This window comes from Brassica rapa, chromosome A01 (assembly GCF_000309985.2).
Source record: "Brassica rapa cultivar Chiifu-401-42 chromosome A01, CAAS_Brap_v3.01, whole genome shotgun sequence".
In the NCBI taxonomy this organism is placed as follows: domain Eukaryota; kingdom Viridiplantae; phylum Streptophyta; class Magnoliopsida; order Brassicales; family Brassicaceae; genus Brassica; species Brassica rapa.
In genome coordinates, this window is record NC_024795.2 from 22342773 (window position 1) to 22365514 (window position 22742).

At 28.6% G+C, this 22742-nt stretch overlaps 1 long non-coding RNA gene and 1 pseudogene across 5 annotated transcripts; one reads left to right on the forward strand and one right to left on the reverse strand.

The window, feature by feature from the left end:
• Positions 1–10673: 10673 nt before the first annotated feature.
• On the reverse strand, positions 10674–17952 carry LOC103835658. Of its 5 annotated transcripts, XR_004450884.1 has the most exons (6): positions 16747–17952; positions 15916–16648; positions 15737–15798; positions 12545–15503; positions 12221–12442; positions 10674–12072 (listed from the first exon to the last, which is right to left on the reverse strand). It is a non-coding gene; the product is annotated as an uncharacterized LOC103835658 (long non-coding RNA). The 5 variants fall into 5 exon arrangements; XR_004450883.1 differs by having other exon boundaries at positions 10674–12442; XR_004450885.1 differs by having other exon boundaries at positions 12170–15503.
• Positions 17953–18824: 872 nt separating this feature from the next.
• LOC103835668 lies at positions 18825–21813 on the forward strand (annotated as a pseudogene).
• Positions 21814–22742: the final 929 nt, after the last annotated feature.

Sequence of the window (22742 nt, forward strand, 5' to 3'; positions counted from 1 at the left end):
TATATATATATTTTCAGATTATTATTTCATTATTAAAATTGTAACTATATATATAAAGATTAGTAAAATATTGTTTTATTGTCATATTCAAAGATATTATAATATTTCACAAATTTATAAATTTTTTAAAAAATTAAACTTTTCGCTTCATGGATTTATATTATCGAGTAAATAATTAAACATTTAGTTTATGTTTAATATTTAAAATAAACTATATAGTTTTAATTTTTTTTCTCATTGGTTTAAGGTAGTAAAGATTAATCATTGTTAGATAATATGATTTTTGTTATTTAAAAAAATATATATAATTTTAAAAGTTAACATCGACAAATATTTAAATAATTAACATATGGAGGTATAATATTACAACATTAAAATATATCTATTTAATTTATATTATCTATAAATCTAATGGATCATCTATTGTTTAAATATAATTATTGATAGCTCAATAAAAATTTTTGTTAGACCTAAAATTTAAATGATAAGATTAGAGATTAAATGTAATATAACTTTCTAGGAATAGGTTCATTAGGTCTATTTTTTTTAAAAATTACACATGAATCAAGATTGTAACTTCTGTTTTACTATATAAGATATCGTGCATTGGTAAGATTTACAGTAAATACACTCTTAAATTTACCTATCTATATTCCTATAAATGTGTTAACAAATTTATATTTTAGACGAAATGCAGATATACTAATAATAAATATGAATGACACTAACAATCATATATTCGATTAGATTTTAACTTCACTATAGGCCCGGGAAGGTTAGTGGGAGTAGAATTTTTATAGAGTTGGTTGATTATAAAAATCAAAAGATTTGTTAAATTTGGAAAGAATTATAAAAAAGTTTTTTATATTTAAAAAGTTTATAAAAGTGGTCTAGTTCAAGGATTTTAAAAATCTAAAGAAAATATGCAAAAATTTTGAAGTTTTGTTATATGAGTAAAATTATCTAGAATTCAATTTTCAATAACATTAGATTTGATAGAAACTTAGAAACATTAAAAACCAGATTTTTTAAATAACAAGAGATGTTATAAGTCATTAAATAATCATCAAACCAATAGCACTAGATTTTAGTAAGAATGTTAGAATCTACCAACCAATGACAATAGAATTTGAAAATTTTAACAATCAATACAAATTAATATATTCCAGTCTTTCTTCCAAAATGGAGATCAGATTTGTTAGATTTGCAAAAAATCTTTTCAAAAGAGTTGTGTAAACAGTCACAAGTTCGACGATCTATTAATTTGTGGTTCGTTGTATGTAGGCCCTTTTTTTTACATTTAAAATAGTTTTATGATAATGAAATTCAAAAAATATTTTCCTAAAAATTTAACTCATGATTTCATACACCTATAAACAACCAGTGTAATACGTCTTTTCTCGGGTATATTTTAAAATCGAAAACACATTTCGTAAGTTGAAAAGTACAATCTAAACTATTAAAATAGAAGTATAAATTTGAAATAATTCTAACTTTTCCTACAAAATTATAAGTGAATGCCACTCTTTTTTTACTCTTAATCATAAATAATTTTAATAAATAAAATTACAAAATACATAATAAATATTGTTTCCTTCAAAAATCGTATGTGTTACACCAGATTACCTAATATTTAGCTACTATAAAAGATTGGAATCTTTCATTTCCTAAACAAATATAAAACATAAAAGCAAAAATTTGTGATAAAGTTATGTTGTTGGATGTATTTTTCAACAAATTGATTTTTTGGTCAATAGTACTTACTTTAATTTTGGGTGATTTTTTATTTGATTTTTATACCATGAGTCGGTTTGAAATATATTTTTTTTCCAAAATATTGATTGGAATACGAATTAAAAATGTTAAACGTTTATCAAAATATTTAGAAGTAGGTCTCTAATCCTTTCATTCAATCAAATTAATAAATGGACGTGTCATTACTAACAACTTTCAAAAAAAAATTAATCACTTTATTTTCAAATCATATGGAATTTGGAGATGAAATAAAGTGGAGACTTGAAAAATATGAACAAATATTTAGAAACAACATTCTGATACATCTTTCTTCTATGGTTTTGATATTTATGATATTTTATTTTAAAAAAGTTTTCGTAACTGAATAGTTTAAATATGTAAACATGGCAGTATAATTTGGAAGTTAATTTATAAATTGTAGTCTCACTAAGAGACAAAGTCATAGATATCCAAAGGGAGAAACTCTAACATGTAATTGATCAATAAACATCAAAACTTTGTTTATGAAGTTAATAAGAGGAAGACAAACCAGAAAAGATGAGATAGTACAATTAATATTCCAATATCTATGAAAAAATTAAAATAACACATGCAGGGATGTGCAGATCATACTCTAGTATACCATTAAGTTTATATACAAACAATTATCATTTTAGGAAAGGATTTTAGATTTGACAAAAAGGCTAATAAAATGATTTTAGACTTCAAATTTGACATCTCACGACAATACCAAAAATATTCCGGTTAGAGCATCTCCAAAATAAATTCTATAACTTCAAAAATAAAGTTTTTTGCTCTCCTAAAAGGAACTTAAAATTTTCAAAATTCCAGATTTAGAGTTTTAAGGAGTGAAACTTTATATTTGAATTTTCACTACTCAAAATTCTAAATTTGAAGTTTCATCTTTTTATTTGTATTTTGGTCTTTATAATTAATTATACATCACATTTATGATTCTTAAGTATTTCTCATTTATCATTTTAATCTTTAAAACTTTTGTATATCATAAATATTTTAAATTTATTGTTACAAATTCAAATTTTACACATAAAATTAAACAAAAAATTTCAAAATAAAATTTATAATATTTTAAAACAAGAATTAGAAAACAAAAATATTACAAAAGAAACTTAATGAAGAAATTTTTGAAAAGATACATGAAAATATAATTATTATGCAAATTTAAATATTACAACAACACTAGTAGTCTAGTAAATTTACTCCGTAACCTCTAATGTATTGTCCAAATTTGTTTTGTGTAACCGAAGATGGAGCATTGCGGAAACAATTTTATGGAATAATTTGATATTTTTCTTGTATTTTAATATTTAATTATTTATTTCTATTTATAATTTTATATTTTTGTGTAAGATTTTATTAATTAATAATTTTATATATGTGCTAGTTATTTATAAATATTTTATAGATTTATATTAGTTATGACAAATATAAAACTATAGTGTAAATTACAAAGTTTTATTTTTGAAGAAGAGCATCTTGAAAGTTCAGATACAAAATTTTGGAAAAGCTAAAATAGAGAGACTTTTATAGGTCTTTAACCCATAAATGTAGTGAATAAGTAGAATCATTCACCAGTCAGAAGAAATAAAAAGATAATGAGTTAAGATCACTGATTAATATAATAGTAAAATTAAACTCATTGATATTCTAATACTTCGTGTTTCTAAGCATATTAATTGCGACTATACCTTATGTCCTTGTTGAATTTTATGCATGAAACATTGTGCTAAGTCTTGCTTATATACGTAGGCACCATTATGAGGCGTATGCACAATTCTAAAGAAATCTTTATCTACATTCTATAATTTACTCTAAAAATAGAGTGAGAAATAGAGTAAGAATAAAAAATAAAAGACTACTTTATTTTATAGAGTAATTTTTTATTTTTTGTTCTTACTCTATTAATTTCTCACTCTATTTTTGGAGTAAATTATGGAATGAAATGGAGATGGTCTAAAGGCAAGTGTTTACTTACATGATCAAATGGGAAAAAGAGCCGCTCGAATTTATCCATCTCCCATACTTGACATGATGCTATCGTTTTATCTTGTTAATCACAACACAACCACAAAATCATTTTGCGTTTACAGATAAATGTGTATATGCAGATAAACGTCAACATGGTGCCAGTTGATTGTTTGAAGCCTGGCTTCTAACTTTAATGTGTGTAAAATTAGCGTAAAATTATGGGGTTTGTTATTTTAAAATTTTACCCAAAAATATTAAAAAGTGAGGCATAGACGTTAAAATCACGACACCCGGTGATAATTTCTTGGAAGTAAAAACCTCAAAGAGAGGTCACAGTCACGGGAATCCAGAGAAAGGCTTTGTAGAATTTCCATGGTGAAGTGTGGTGTGTGGTGGGAGGAATAGCCGGAAAAGTGCTCGTGTCGCCTCGAGATGAGTCTCCTTTTTTCCATTTATTCTTTTAAATTGCTCATACTATACTACTAGTCTCGATTAATTTTATCCTTTTGAGGATTTGTTTTGGAGAAAAACACATGTATGATTACAATTGAACTATGTAGGGTTCAAGTAAGAGAAAATGTAGGGGGTATTTTTATACAGAGATCGAACGACACACATATATAAGCTAAGTTGAAATGGAAAAAGAAACAAAGGCATATATATACAAGATTTAGGTGTATACAAACGGTTTTGTCGTTGTAAAAACACGATGCCGCCTAATATTTTAAGGAATGCTTTAAAAATAAATATATGTGCATAATAGTAGTATATTGAATGATCCCCATAAAGGACCTATAGGTTAATAACTATGTACAATGAAGTATGTATACAGACAGAGAGGTACAGGCGTGGCGTTTAGCGTTTGTTGTTAAGTGGTTGCAATAGTTAATATTTGGAATGATATTCGGTTCGAATGTTTCAAGGAGATGGTCTTCGTACATTTATAGTTCTTCTAGTCACAAATAATAACAATAACTTGTTCTTTATTGTTTGATCATAACAATGACTTGTTGAACATACCTTTTACAACCAAAAAAAACTTTACATTTGATATATGTAGGAAGTAGTATAATTTAAAATGGTTCACTCATTTACATTTGATATATGTAGAATTCCATTAAGATTACCAAAACTTGGATCAGCAAAAATGCTATCTATGCATAGACCCAATTACTAAATAAAGCTTATATGTGTAGTATATCTATGTATATCCTGATCTTCGTTTTGAAGTTTATAACTCTATATATAGCGTAGTTCGTGACTTTAAATAAAACTTAACGCTCGTTCCATTTCTACTGCCATTAATATATTTACAAATCAAGTAAGACAAGGAAGATATAGATGTTCGTGAATGTATAAAACCAAGGAATCACATGAAAGATTATTTCATTCTTGGGGCAAACAATCACAACTAGTACTCTAATTTATTAAGATTTTGTTGTCAAACAATACGTTTTTGTTCTCTAAGATATAATCGACGTAGAACCATACTTATTTATCTATCAATGGGTCCGGAAAAGGTACGCTACCCCCATGATCATCTACGCCAATAACCCTATAATAAATAGAAAAATACAGCAAATAATTAATTCCCCAGAATTAATCCGATAAAACTAGGGATTGCTTACTGTCTATATCTTAGAATTTCAGGACTAGATAAACGAATGGAATACATCGGCTGTATTTCTTAATAGTGCGTTTTACAACTGCGTATTCTAAAGAAGATAATCTTATATTATATTCTTAAAACCATAAATACATATTATAATGTAAAAATAATATTCATATCTACATTTATGTACTTAGGTCTTTCATAATCATCTCCATTCTTTCATAATCATCTCCATTAAAATTGATATAATTGTTTAAACTAAACGATCTACACATTTCAAATATATGTCACATTTGAAAACATCGATCTCAAAGAAATCAAATAGGATGGGATATTATAGTCGGATCCTGATATATCAACTCCATTAATTTTTTTAAAAATCATCACACCACCAGAACACTTCCACTGAGGTCTGGATCACAGGTTAGCCGGATTTCTTTTTGAGTAATTAAAGAGAGTTTAAACACAACACATGACAAAATTTGTGTATTGGAAATTTTTTCTAACTAGTTTAAACAAAAACACATGACTGAAAAAGGTAACTAGTTACAGTGAAAGAAATGCAACAATTTTTAAAATATATGAATCACCAAAGGGACATTTGCTATAATAACCCTATAAATATGAAATATAGCTAGAATAACCTATCTAGATTTGTCGAGTTTTCAAAAACAAATTTACAATATTTTTTTTTTTGAATTGAATGTTAAATTTAATTCAAGAAAAAAGACTTTTTACAATTTTGTAAATCTTATCTTTCAGTTCTGATCAAAAAATTCAATCATAGTAAAAGAGCTATCTAGTATCAAACCAAGTAGCCATTCCATCTTCATACTCCTTTCCCCCCCCTTCTTCTAATGACTGTGAACTGGTTCCTCATGTTCTTATCCAAACGCTTAATCAAAAGCACAGCAGGAACAGAACCCTCTCCATGCCTTCTTCTATTCCGCTCTCTCCATATTGTATGAATAGCTGATTGGAACATGTATCTTGCTGTAAAGAGTTTAGTTTTGCTCCATCTCAAATCTCCAGTAAGAAGACTAACCAAGATGTCCCAATTCGCAGAGTACTGATCTCTTAGTACACCCTTCATGAGTGTCTCCCAAATTTGTGTTGAGTAAGGACACTCAAAAAATAAGTGGCTTTGAGTCTCCAGCGGTTCTTGACATAGAACACAAGAAGCATCAACATTACCATTCCATTTTTGTATCCTCTCCCCTGTTGATAACCTTGAGTTTATTTACCACAAATATTAAATACTTTAATTACAAATATATTCTCATTAATTAGCTTATTTTTAGAAAACGAAATTAACTAAAAAGAAATAAATCAACTTAAATAAACCAAACATTAAAAACAATCAGTAGTCTTTTAAAAAAGGAAAACAATTTTAATTTAAAAAAATGAAAACTTTTGTTTTGAAAATCAATGTCGTTGGTTTATAGTATTTTCTTTGTTCATCCATCTAATTTTTAAGTTTCTAAGTACTAACTTGTTAAAAAGAGAACAGAAAAGAAAAGAAAAGCATCAAAGATCAAATCCATCATATATAGTTATCCTATAACTCAATATTAACATCAGTTTTACTTATCAAAAATGATGGCAATAAAAGAACAAAAACAGACACTCAATTTCATGATTCATGATTTATTGAGATCCATGTTACAGAGAAAAAATTTTGTCGTAGAAGATGATAAGCACACAAAGTCTGTCATGTTTTTGAAAAAAATAGCTCAGAGGACTTTGAAGTGTGTGTGTTTGGCACAGGGCCGTCTAATAGCACGCGCAAGTGGAGCGGTCGAATAGGGCCCGAAATATAAAAATAAAAAATTTAATTTAAAAAAAATATATATAGATAAATTATGGTAAGAAACTTTAAAATTTTAGATATAATGCTAAATTTAAAATTTACAATTAAAAAAATTAGACAAAGTTATTAAATTTTAAAATTACTTGATAAAATGTACGATTAATAATTTTTTTGAATGGTGTAAAATTAATTTGAGACGGCGCTGGTTTGGCATAATGCATAGGTAGAGTTGTGTTAAGTCTGCAAACATTCAACCGACGTTTAGCAAATCTTCAAAATTTGGTAGACTTTAAGAACTACTTTTGCAGATTTATGTTTAGTTTACATATATTTAGTGGACTTTAACAATATCTACAAGTTTTTGGTAGATCAAAATATAAGTCTACAGATACTTGGTAGACAGTCATGAAATCTAAAAGATTTAGGTAGACTCTAGAAATCAATTTCGCAAACTTACTCTTGTTTTATGGATGTTTGGTAGACTAGCTTGAAATCTACGAATTTCTGTCTGTTTCCAAAATTTTGAGCTTGTGGACTTACATTATGTCTCCAAATCATAGGTAGACTTAAGGGCTGTATTGAATCTGAAATCTAAAATGATTTGATTTTAGTGAGTTTTTAGATGATTTTAGGTGAATATTATAATTTCGTGTGATTTTTGTTTAACAATTCTAGAATCTCATGGGATTTAGATTTTCATTATTATAACTAAGAAATCACTCTCAAACACTTTTAAAATATTTAAAACACTCTAAAATTTCTAACTTAATTTTTTTCAATAACAGTAGATTTCAGAGTGTTTTATAAAATGACAAGTTCAATAATACTGGATTTTAAAGTGGTTTTTAAAATCCTCGTTTAAATAACAGTGGATTTGTTATTTTAATATAAATCATCTAACACTTGGTTTATATATTTTGATTGATTTAGAAATTCATATTGTATTTATAAATCCAAGTAAAATATGCAAATCCAGAGGTTTTCCCTCGGATTTGAGTCTTTGTATTTCTAACTAAAAAATCTAAACAAATCTATTCAAATCTATTATAAAATCAAATATATTAGTAAATCCGTACAATTGAATAACACTTGATTTGATATAGAATTTATAAATCATTAAACCAATAACACATGATTTTAATACATATTTGAAAATCACAGAACCAATAACACTAGATTTAGTTCGGATTTTCAAATCCATTAAAATACAACATCCAATAACCCCTACTTAGTTGAATAGACCCTCCTTAGTTAAATCCAAATGTTTTTGTAGACTTCGTGAAAGTCTTCTGTATTTATGTCGACTAAACATAAGGCATGTTTTGTATTTGAAGTCTACAAATAACATATAGACATTTTGCAAGTCTGCCAACTAAGGGGACGACTAGTTTTTCCGCTACCACCCACAAACGCAGCTTTTTTGGTTGGTAGCGGTTGTCGGCGGTTTGCAACAATCACTCAAATCGCTCTAAACCGCTTCAAGCCGCTCCGAATCTCATAAATTCAAAAGCTGGCTCCAGCTAGCGTTTGCGGTTGCGGGCGGTTGCGGGAAGGTAAATTTTTTTTCTTTTTTTAAAACAATATACATACAAAAGTAAAAATATTTAATAGAAATTTTAAAATTGAAATTATGAAAATATTAAAATATATCTATTATATCTTAATTAATATTATAAAATTTTATAATAAAAACAATTTCAATATATTTTCAAAAATTAAAATTATAACTTTCTAAATATAAATTTTATATTTGTTATAATTTTATGATTTTTGATATTTTTATAATTATATTAAATATAAATATTGTTAATTTATTATTTGACTGTTACCGCATTTGGTAGTTAACCAGTCATAAGTCACCCGCAAACGCACCAATTTTTAGCCGCAATACCAGTCGTACAAATCTCTTAAAACCGCTAGAAACCGCAACCGTCCGCATCCACAAACTCCGGCAACCGCAACCGCAACTGCAACTGCTGCGTTTGAACCAGTTAGGCCCTAAGTAAACGCAAATATGCCTCTCATTCATAAGGCTAAATATAATTATGTTTGCTTAGTTTTATATATTTTAATAACTTGCATGAAGGGAAATTGTCACAAATAGCACATTCATAATACCACTTTTCATGTTTACACTAACCACTTTTACCCTTACTTTTAATGAAGGGTAAAAGACAATTATATCTTTACGATTAACTAGTCTAGACTTAGGGTTTAGAGTTGAGGGGTGGGGTAGGGTTTTTGAAATATGAAATTTAGAATTCTAATAAATATATAAATAATTACTTAAAAAATATATATAAAATTTTAAAAAATAGTTTCAAACATAATTTTCGTTTTTCAAAAAGAAATTTGAAAAACAGATTAAAAAAAAAAAATTATAAAAAAGTTCGAATTTGAAAAAGTATAATTCGAAAACATAAAAAAATTTTACTTTTTTATTATTTTTATTATTATTTTTTTTTTTAATTTTTAATTTTTTAATTTTTGTATTTTATTTTTTATAAAAAAAATGATTTATTATATATATAAATAACAAAGGCGTAAGAGTCTTTTGCCACTTAATGAAGAATATATTTTTGAAAATGTCTCTTTAGTGGTGGTAAAAATGAAAAGTGATACCATGAAAATGATAAACATGTAATTTCCCCTTGCATGAACCATATATAATTTTTTTTTGACAACCACCATATGAATTTATCAGATGAAATATGTAAAATATGTGAGATTAACTACAGAGAGATAAACGACGACTTCGATTTGGAGCAAAAGTAAAGTCTCTCGATTCTTCAGGCTCGCCACAGAACATACAAACTGGCCTTACTCCCCAGGCCCTCATTCTGACACCCGTGGATAATCGATCCTTGACTGCTAGCCAAGTTATAAAAGAAAATCTTTTCGGCTTTTTCTGTTTTGTTTAGCTTTTTTTTTTTCATAAATCAAACCAAGGTAAAACTGAAATCAATATACATGGATCGGCTTGATACAATTATAAATTGGGTTTCTACTTTCTAAGATACACTAGATTCTGATCCGCCCTTAAAAGGGCGGGTATATTTTTTGTTTTATATATTAATATATTTTTTAGTAAATATTAAATACTACATCTTGACCCGTGCGTCTGCACGGGATAGTTTTATGTGGACAAAATAATATTTATAATTTATTTGTGATTTATAGATATATTATAAATGTTTGTATATTTTTTGCTTGTTCGTATTGTTGGTTAGATGTTAAACCGACTAAAATGATATATACATAAATTTGGTCATTTTTACTATGCTGAAATTTTTTATATTATATTTGTTTATAAATTTTGCCATTTAATATATTTGTTTATACTAATACATTTATTTTCTATACCAAATATTTTATGGTTAATATTTTTTTACTGTTTTCAACTTTATATGTCTCTCAGATAATTTTATATGCTAAACAAATGAGAAATATACAACACTTAAAAACATAAATAAATAGTTTTAGAATTAAGGTAATATTAATGTTGAGAATATTTGTTTTTGCTTATGTAGTATATACTAATATTTTAGAAATTACTTACCTTTTTTATATTTTATAATTCAAATAAAATTGTGTGAATTATATTGATATGAGAATTATTAACATATTTTGTTTAAAATGTTTATATTTATATTATAACATGATTTTCAAAGAACTTGGTGTATTATGTTTTTTAAAAATTAGAAATTGAAATAATGTATATATAATTTGTAGCTAAATTTCTTTTAAAAATTAAATCAATCTGAAATATTTAATATAAAATAGTCTTTAATTTCCTACAATTATAGATGCTTTGACTAATTATAAACTAATGGCCCAAAACACATCTTGACTAAATTTGCGTTAAAACAGTTAGATTAATGTTTTTAAAAATTGATATTAGGTAATTGCGTGCTTTTGGTTGACAAAAATGGTTCTATTCAAATTTAGTAGGTAATTTGAATATACAATTAATTAATCGCCTATGATTTTGACATTGATTAATATGTAATATCTCTATTTTTATATCATTTAGCATTTAATTTTACTTTGATTTAAATTTTTTATAACTAAATGAATATTATAGTCTAGATTTTTGGAAATAATTACTTTTCTAAACAAATTATTAACGAACCAAAATACTTGCTCAACTGAATTGATGATAAACAAAACAAATTTGATATGTAAAACAAAATAACATTTTTGTAACTTTAATGTTAGTATATTTTCATAAATCTAATATTTTGTCACCTTGAGTTTAAGCGGAAATCATAGTATAACATGCAAACATAGTAAAACAGTAGTGTCAAATTATTGTAATGGTTATACATAAGAATATGATTATAAGTAAGAATCACAATTTTTTTAAAGATGATGGAACTTAATATGTCTAGCTGCAACCCAACTCCAGTTACATCTTTGAAACGATAGTGTAGCTAACTTTATTCTCATCTCTATACTTAGCTTACTCGCTTTTGCAACACTCATTACTGCTAAAGTTCAAAAAAAACACTCATTACTGCTACATGCCTTGGTTGCAACCTACTTTACGTTTATAGTATAACCATCCTCGTCAAGTTACTGTTTAACCTGGTTCTCTCTTATGACCTGCAACAACTCATATCTAACAGAATATATTGGAAGATACTGACTAATTTGCTCTGACATGATCTTTGACTTGACAAGCTCACTCACAGCTATGCTCTCCGAATTTACTATCACCTCTAAAGTCTACTTCACCTTTGTCACAAACTATAGCAGTGTCAATCTGCTCAGATGAACCTGCAAGCTCCCATCTTCGAATTGTTCGGAGTACAGCTACCAGCGGCAACCACAGTGATGATGCCTCCTGGTGGAGATGAACATTCTCAAGACTGATAATTAAAGTATCAGCTTCATCGTTGTACACCTGTTATCCAGAAACAAACATTAGATGCAACAAATAAGTAAAACATTCAGTTTCTTTGACTAAAGCTTAGTAATAGACATTTATATACGTTTTTCACCTTCAAGAAGAGTAGAAATATGTTTGCAAAAAAAGAAGAGTAGAAATCTACTTTGTTTGAAGAATCAGAGCTAGTTTCTGAGATGGACTTGATTATGTAGAGGTTGCATTCATCAAAACATGCTTCACTCTTCTTCCAACAACACCCAAATGAGTGACCTATTAAGGTCAGACCATGCTTATAGGAAACAATATGCTAATGAGAATAAGTCCCAAAATCAGATTGGAGGCCATCATTGAGATCCCAGAATCAGATGCTTTGAAAAAAATGATCCTTGGAGTTCATAACACATATTTTTGCATCAGAAAATTTTCTCATTCGAAAATCAAAATTAGTCTATTATATAAATATGAAAAAGCAGAGCGATAGACATACCTTGAATCCTGTCTTCGTCACCTTCATAGCCATCCAAATCTTCTGCCATAAGGATAAGCAAAGAAGAAAATGTTACAACATACATAACTTCGGGTAGGTGAATATTTTTCAGTGACGTAAATCTCCATCTGCATTCGTCGTAGAAGCCGTAAGTGTTGTTGATCTTAGATCTTTATGATCTTAACGTCGTCTTGCTGGTTAGATTAGAGTAAGATGAAAGACAAAAACATCCTTAATGAGAATTTTAATTTTTAAAATTTATTTTAAACTTTAATCTAATGGCATGTGATGGTAATTATTGTGGAAAAGTGAGGGTTAAATACAAAATGTACTTCTGTTTTAATAGTTTAGATGTCAATAATTGCATAACAGTACACTTGTGCCATATGCATTTCAGAAATTATTTTTAAACTTTATTCTTAAAGTTTGTAACATATTATATTTTCTTAGTAGTTACCTAACATAATTCGTCAAAAATATTCGTACTAAAAAAATCCGATTCGGAATCAACCCAAAAATCAAAGTCTCATACTCTTTAGATCTGACCCATATACTCGAGTAATTCTTAAAGTGTTATATCAGAAAACAAATATAAAACCCAACCCGCACTGAAAACCGAACACAAGTTTTTGAAAAATATTTGATAAATTTTTTTTTAATATATTATGTTAAATATATATATATATATATATATAGGTTAATATGGTATTCGGTAAATTACATAAAATTGAATAAATTTGTGATTCCGTAGATTTTGATAAAATTGTTATGATGTCATTCAAAAAAGAAAAAATGGTAATATATAAAAATAAATTAATTGATATGAAATATTAATAACCTATTATAAGATTATATTTTTTATTTTAGATTTAAAAGTTATTTTTTGATAATTTTAAGATATTATTGAACACTTGAAATAGTAATATATAGAGGAATTTATCAAGTACAAAATAGTATACTTTGGCAATAAACTTTTTTTTATGTAGAAGTATTTCATTTGAAAAATATCGTATTTTTCAAAAGTGTTATAAATATTACAATTATGGTTTTGTTGTTCAGTTTTTCAGGCCTCAACATTACACCGAATCGAGTGAGCATCTGAATTCTGAACACACACACATATATTAAATATATATATATATATATATATATTTCAATTTTATGGTCATATTCTTCCACCCGCTCAAATATATTATGTAACCGTGAATTCTAAATCTTGTTTTTGAATACGGTAGACGTGACTTTTAAAAATTTGAATATTCTATATAGGTTAATTGGAGAGTGATTTTGAGACAATTAACTTTTTTTTTAATTAGTTACAGAACCTGGAAATGATTACAGATTCAACCGAGTGATACTTTGGTATGTTCAACAAATATACAAAACCTGGAATGTAACCATGGAGTTTAATTAGTTAGTATTGATAAGAGTGATGGTCCCGAGAATATAGGAATTAAAAGGGAAGTTAGTTTAATAACCATTTTTGTAATATGTAGATTAAGGTAGTTTTAATATTTAAACATGTAATATTGATTTTAAATGCAGTTCTATTTTAAGTTGGACTCAACTATTATCAATAGGACATGTTCCTAATTTAATAGTATTGATACACAAAAATCAGGATGGATCACAATTTCACATATGCTTTATCAGTTTTTCAGTTTGATATGTATGTGGTGCACTAGAGGATGTCTATCCCCATATTGGTTCAGCTAACAACACCTGTGTAGTTGTGATTCTTTTTTAACAAGTTGTTGGTTTACATTTACACCAGGCCCAAATTGTTAGATTTTTCTCATCTATGATTTATTGTTGAAACTGTAAGGTAATTTTACAAGGATCACAAGGATCCTTAAGCTCTAAAAAGGAAAACAGAAAAGCGCCCATAGCATTCTCCGATGAAAAGATTGTAATCCCCACAAATACAAATCCTGGAGGCTTAATTTTCACTAATATCAATTACTCTGAATAAAAAAGATCTGATTTGGATGTTAAATTATGAATATAATTATTATCATCGACATTTAAGTTCTACTATTAAATGAAACTAGTAGTTTTCCCGGGCTACGCCCGGGTTTTTTCTATAATTTTTTTTTAATTTAATCTATTATACTACTATATGAATATATATAATGCATATCTATCAATTTTTACAAAATATAATTTATAAAATGAATTTAAAATTATTAGAGTGCAAATGCTAATAATATTGAAAATAGATATTATATGACTAAATAACTATATGTTGCTGATTTATTGTTCTTATAAGTTTTATTAATGCTTTAAATGTAATTTTCAATTAATTTTTTCTTATTTTGATATTTTTTATTGTTTACAATTACTTTTTTCAATAAAATTAAATATTTTTATTGGTTCGATAAAGTAAACTTTGAACTTTGTTAATTTATGGTGTTTCATTCTCTAAACGAAATAAGATGTAAATATATATATATTGTATTTTTACTTGTCGTCACTTTTTTGTTGTGAAAATAAAAAAAATGATTTAGTAGATACTAAAATTAAATCACTGAAATTAATGTGTGATTTTTCAATTTTTTATTTTCAGTGAAAGAATATAATTTATTTGAAAATGTATATTTTTATTTTTAAAAGTGTAATTTTTTTTGAGCTTTTCTATATTTTGTTCTTTTTAAGATTTTCTATATTTTGCTTTTTTGAGCTTTTCTTCATCATGATTTAATTATAAAGTACTAATTCGATTATTCGTAAAGCATTGTTTCACATAGGCAAATATTAGACAAACAATATCATCAGAAATAGGCTTGTCTCTAGTGTTACGTTCTTCGTAAACAAACCAAATCAACATGTCAAGACTCAAGAGTTGAGTTGCTCTTCTTTTATAAAATATGCTACGCTCTTTATATATACTCTTTTTTTTTATCTCATAGTGATCCTTCAAATTTCATATTAAGATTATACCATGATGTCTCATAATTCCCTACAAAATGGTAATAAAGACCGGATCAGAGATACATTTGTATAATTTGTGTGCCTAAAAGAAAATATTAACTACACACCAACAAAAAGGTGCCTTAGGGTGATTTAATAAGCTGATATTTGTATCCACTATATTTAGATTTCATTTTTTATATCTTTAGGTGAAGAAATTGCCACAAAGCATGGGATCTTAATGCGTATGGAGCATCCATTTCATTTAATATATGTAAATACCTTAATAGTTGCTCAAATTCAGGATTGCATGACATGCAGTGCATGTTAGTAATAAAACAACCCTGCATTCACCAAAGATAATTTTTATTGCAACGAAAACTAATAAATTCTGCACAATGTGGTAAAACGAACTTCGTCACGAAATAAATCTTAAAATTTGAATAGGAAAACAATGATACCTTCTCACCAGTTTTCTCGTGACGCGCTTTTGGAATCGCCTTCCTCTCCATCTCTCTTGTCCCGCATAAGTTAAAGATAAAGAAGAAGCGCATAATCTTGAAACTACTAATACATATAGGGACTACACATACATGTAAAGAAAATAATATAAGTTTTGGTAAGTTTCTCACGTAGGTGTTATGTGTATGATAGGTGAGACTACGACTTACAGTATCTTTGGTGGTAGTCATCGTAGAAGAACTTTTTTCTTGGCCTCCATAGTAAATGGAAGAGCTTAACTTGCATGGTGGTTCTGCTTCTTCATTATGGCAACTGTTTTTCTCCTTTTTGTGCGCAATAAGTCTTGTCTAAACGTGGGACACATAAGGAAAAAGTATTTTCCTTACCTCCAACTACTTTGGGGTTGATGCTAGTGAACAAAACAGCTGGCTCAGAGCCGTAGCTTTCAAATTAGTTATGAAATGCGCAAGATAAGCCGTCAAACAGACAAACACACACATTTACATCCATGTAAGGTGCAATAGCAGCGTCAAAGGTGCAATAGCAGCGTCATGGAACCCGATTTTCTAAGTTCCCGAATGTTAAGAGTAGAAATGAGATGTACGTGCTAAACTTCTCTGATGTTGCAGGCTCGGATGAAGATGGTAAGGCAAAGACAACCCCAAACAGCTTCAGGTCAGAAAGATTCGTTACTACTGAAACTGCTCCATCGCCAGATATCATCAAGTCAATCTGCATCAAGAAATCAAGTTGTGTAACACTAAACCTCTAACAATAAAGATTGCAGCGGAATCAGCTATATCCAGCAAGCACGAAGATCAGATACATACTTCATTGCCAATCCCCTCTTTGCCATTTTTTTCACCAAGAGCTACCCTCACTTCCTCACTTGAAGCTTGACAACGATCTTACTTTGGGATTAACACATTTCCTCATGAGTACCACCCAAAAATTTGGGATTTGAGGTGCAAAAACGAAAGGAATCCACAAAAAAAATTCTAACAACCAGAGTTGCAATCTAACTATTCCACAAAGATCACACCTTGCGATGGGCTCAATCCGATGCATCAACTTGCGGTCCATGAACGTCGGACCTGAAGGAGAATTCGCCGAAACATAGGCTTTGGTGATCGTCCCGAATCATGCATGATCTACCGCCTAAAAAGGCCAGTATATTGCATATGAAAAGAATTTCCATGACGGTGACCTCACCCCCACGATCCAAATCACGATGGAAAAATCTAGTTAAATGGAACACGGTTAAGGATCTGGAAGCCGCGGTCGTGCTGGCGGAGAAGCAAATGTGTCTTGGTTGTAGGGGAGCCGAATCAGTGATGGAGGAGGCGTCGCCAGTGAACTCGGGGAATGTGGATATATAGGCGTTTAATATTACCGTCCAGGTTGGTATCCAAAATATGATCAGAATTTCGATTGGCATCTTCGGAAGTTAGAGTCATGGAGGAGAAGGAATCGAGAGTTTGGTGTCATCTCTACTATCGCGGTAGTGAGAGAGAAAATCAGGGTTGGGATATGAGCCAAACATATAAACGGTAGTAGGGCTCGAGTTTGGTGAGGGGGAGGAGGATACGTGTTATGGCTTATGGGAGAAGGAAGCGTTTGAGAGACTGAAAAAGAAGATGAAACGTGAAAAGCTAAAATTTATAGAAAAAAAATAGAAAAGTAAATTCTAAAATGATGTGGCACTAAAATGTATTTTGATTGGTGGATTATTTAATCTGATGTGGACACCTTAGGTGTTGAGATTATTCTACTTTTAGTATTGTGATATGAGCTCACTGCTCACGCACCAAATCTTTGCAAGTTCAATATTTTTATCGTTTATGACTAAGAGCATCTCCAAAAGAAACTCTATAACTCTAAATATAGAGTTTTTTTGCTCTCTAAAAAGAAACTTCAAAACTTCAAATTTGAAGTTTTGAAGAGTGAAACTCCAAATATAGAGTTTCACTTTTCAAAACTGTAAATTTGAAGTTTCATCTTTTTATTTGCATTTTGGTCCTTACAATTATAGATCACATTTATAATTCTTAAATATTTTTTTGTTTATTGTTTTAATCCTTAAAACTTCTATATCTCATAAATATTTTAAATTTGTTTTACAAATTTAAGTTTTACACATGAAATTAAATAAAAAATTTAAAACAAGATTTATAATATTTTAAAACTAGAATTAAACAACAAGAATATTACAAAAAACCATAATAAAAACTTATTAAAAAGACACATGAAGACATAATTATTACTCAAATTTAAATATTATAACAACACTAATAGTCAGGTAAATTTGTTCCAAAACCTCCCAAATCTCCAAAATATTGTCCAAACAAATTTTGTGTAACGAAGATGATTGTTGTTGTTGCTCTTGACGCCTTTTTCGTACGATTCTTTCTTGTTCAGATCGAATGTATTCACGAATATTAAAATCATTGATAGAAGCTAAGTTTTTTAGCAATATTTTATTTTCCTCTTTTACTTCTTTAAAAGCTAATTTTTTGCTTCATTTTGCAGTCGTAATTCAATCATCTCATGACTTTTTTTCCCTGCTTGTTGTACTTTCATTTAAAAGATCAAGGATTTTTTTCATTTGATGATATCAAACTATCAGCGGGTATATTATGAGGATATCCTATTTCAACAATTTTTGGCTCGTAATCTATAAATAAAAGATAAAGAGAATCATTTCTTATTTTGAAATGCACTAGTTGATCATATATGGGAGCATTACGAAAATAATTTTATGGAATAATGTAGTATTTGCTTGCAGTTTAATATTAAATTATGTACTTTTATTTATAATTTTATATTTTAGTGTAAGATTTTTTTAATTAATATTTCTGTAATATTTATATATATATATGTACTAGTTATTTATAGAAGTTTTATGAATTTACATCAACTATTATAAATATAAGGACTATAGTGTAAAATATAAATAATTTTGAAGTTAGGTTTGAAGTTTTACTTTTGGAGAAGAACACATTGAAACTTCAAATATAGAGTTTTGGAAACTTCAAAATAGAATTCCTTTTTGGAGATGCTCTAACAAAGGACAACGTCGATTAGGTTTTAAAGTGAGGTCGAAAAAGAAAAGTAAACCTCTTCTTTAATTAAATGATATTTCCAAAATTTATATTCATATTTTGTATAAATAATTAAATTATTTGTGAACAAAATTTTAGGTTAATCTTAACAACTTCGTCGAAAATATATATCCTATGTAAATATTGATCTCACATAATCTTCGGAGAAGGTCTTACCATCTTTATATATAAAAGACTGTTCTTTCACTCCTAAAGAAGGTATGTAGGTAAGTAACTGATACTATTATATTTGGTCTTAGATGTTACAGAAAGGAGTATATAGTAGCATGCCCAAGTTAATAAAGTTTTTGGCTTTATTGCTCGAAACAAGATTTCAGGTTCAAAGAGTTGGTCAACATCATAATGCATTACCATCAAGGGAATCATGGAATTTATGAAGATGGAAGGCCTATGTATATCGAGTGCCTAGGACAAGTCATCCCAGTAAGTTATGGATATTACAACGTTTATATGCTTCATAAAGTTCTTTAAGAACTTAACCAAAAAAATATATTGGTTGAAATTCTATTAAAGTAAAGATACATTATCTTTTTTAACATCAAAATTTACATATTATGATTTTAAAGTAACTATTGATTTGAATCTATTTTTTATAACTTTATATTATAGTAAGACTATAAGGTATTATTAATTTCACAGTAATATAATTTTAAAAAATCCTACTTAAATGAATGAGTGTTACTTAATCTGAAAGTGTAGTACGACCTTCGCTTCTGCATATGGTTTATTTGATAAAAGTTTGGATGATATGGTTTATTTGATAAATGTTTTAATAAAATGTGTGTATACTTAAATAATCAATTTTAGATTGTTATGTTATTTAAGGAACTTTAGAAAACAAATTGTAAATTGATTCATTTTTCACATTATCTAACTCAATAGGTTTAAAAATGTATAAAAAGTACCAACACACTCAAAAAAAATATATAAGAATGAAAAATAATTCATAATTTATGTATTGAGTTTCAACTGTAAAAATATAGCAAACACTAAAAATGTAAAATAATTACATCAATGAAAAAGATAATTTTTTAATTAATTTATCAAACTTTTGATTTCTAATAAGACCAACAGAAACAATAGTAAAATACAATATTTTAATTGATTTACATTTGCTTAACAAAGATTAATATATCATTTGTTTTTCTGATAATATTTATGTGATAAAATATATATTTTTTTGTAGTGTATCATACATATCTCTTTGAAATACAAACTTAAAACACAAACCACAAAATTATACAAAAAATAATAGTCTAAATCACAAGTAAAGTATATTCCGCGCATAGGGCGGGCCGACCCTAGTTTTAAATATAGAGAAGTATTTTAAACATAGCAATAAAATACCACTAGATTTGGTAATTTATAATTCGAGATCTTTTTTTCCGACAATTCTAACTGCTTTATGAAGATTCACACCTGACTACATCACCTTGAGTAGCCCTATGAGATCCATTCCTGACGGTACTCTTTGTGCCATGCTGAAGATCTCTTGTAAGCATTTTCTCTAATTTTTTGCATAATTCGCATTCTCCGGGAATTGAAACTCAGACCTCTTCCTGTAGAAATTGCGTAGTCTGGAGTTTGAACCCCATACCTGAGTGTAGAAGCCTTTAAACCTTGACCACTAGGCCACGGTGCTTCCACCTATAATTCGAGATCTTATCATCATATATATAAATATAAAATGAAACGGAATTCTTCGGTCAATCCTCCTAAAATCAAGAGAATATCATTTTGCGTGATTTGTTTTCTTCTTTTTATACTTATCACTTGGTGCCATACGACGAAGGCCTCCCATAAACCCTAATATTTCTCTGATTCCTTCTCCGAAAATGGAAGTTAATATTCGCACAACAGCAGCAGACTATAGGCTTACCGTTCCAGTACGTGGTGAGTTGACATTTCACATTAACCCTGTTGGCGGACTCGTACCACAGATTGACCGTAGACTATACTTTAATGAAGCCCGTGTTTATTCTCAGGCTGGTGGTGGATTCACAATTAAGCTTAACCCTGTTGGCCTACTCGTGCCACCTCAAGCTGGTGGTGTTAAGGAGGAATATGAATCTGAAAACCCTAAACTTCCATATCCATCTCCAGGAAAGGCTAACCCTAAGGTTTTCTTTGATATGACTGTGTGCGGCAAACCTGTTGGTCGGATCGTGATGGAGCCTTTGCCGACACGACCCCACGGACGGCAGAGAATTTCTGCGCCCTCTGTATAGGCGAGAAAGGCATGGGGAAGGAGGGTAAGCCACTCCATTACAAAGGATCAATCATCCACCATATGCCCCGATTATATGATTGGCGGAGGAGATTTCACTGACGAAAGGAAAGGATGCGGAGGCAAATCAATCTACGGCGGTAGTTTTTTCGAGGATGAGAACTTCACCAAAAAACACATTGGTCCAAGTATCCTCTCCATGACCAACCGTGGTCCTGACACCAACCAATCTCAGTTTATGATTTGCTTGACGGAGAACTGGCAACTCGATGATGTACACGTCGTGTTCGGCCAAGTTGTTGAAGGATTGGATGTGGTCAGGATCATTTTAAACGAACCTCTCAGGGACAAGCTTTCCAGGCCCGTGGTGATCGACTGCGGTCAGATTTCATAGATCTGAGATATTTTCAAGTACAATGGTTGCTTGTTTTGATGTTTGGTGCGTTTTTAATTTTGTTACTCTGTTTTTTTTTTATTTCTTGAATTTAGATTGGCTACCATTGAATAATGATATCATGTTTGCTATTGCAGAAACATATTAAAAACTCTGTGCAACCGTATTTTATCATGTTTTTCCTTTAAGAAATTCTTATTAGAATTTGACCTTAGTCATTTATTTCTAAGAGATTCTTGTTCTCATGTTCTGTTTGCCTAAAATAAAGTAATTAGGGCCGAATAGGTATTTATGCAGATGATAGATATTATAGTCCGTAATAGGTCTAGGAAAAAAAAACAGAATTGAAGACCCAAACCGAAATGAAACTGAAATACTCTAAACCGGAACTAAACTAAAACCCTCAAATATCTGAATGTTTATTATATTTCTACTAGGGTAAAACCCGCCCTACGGGCGGGTAAGCAAGTGAAAACAATCAAAATATTATGAAATATATAGTTAAATAAAATAATATTATATTGAATATTTTGTTTTATTTTAAAGTATTATGATATGAATGTCACTATTTCACATTTTCATCAATGTTTTTTTATTATAATCAATAATAAAAATGTATTAATTTACTCAAAACTGTAATTCAAATATAACATTTAATTATAATTTATTTATACCTGTAATATTTTTGTTAATTCAAACTTATAGTTTCTCTTATACATTTTATTTAATACATATTAATTTTGTGATTTAAAAAATAAAATAAACGATTCACTACAACTTTTTTAATTGTTAGCTAGATAGTATACAGATGTAATATTGATAGTTACTATATAAATTTGAAATATTTGAAATCAAATCCAAACTGGCTACTTGAAGGAGATGAATCGAGTTGACGGAGGGAGAGACCGTGAAGAAAATGAAGAGAAGAATAGATTGTGAAGCTTGAGTTAAAGAAATCGGAAAAACTGCAAAAGGTCAAGGAAAAATGAATCGATTCCTACTTTATGTTTGTTATTGGATGTTTGCCATTTATGTTATTAAACAATGATCATTTGCTGTTAGATATGTATGTTATTAAACAAT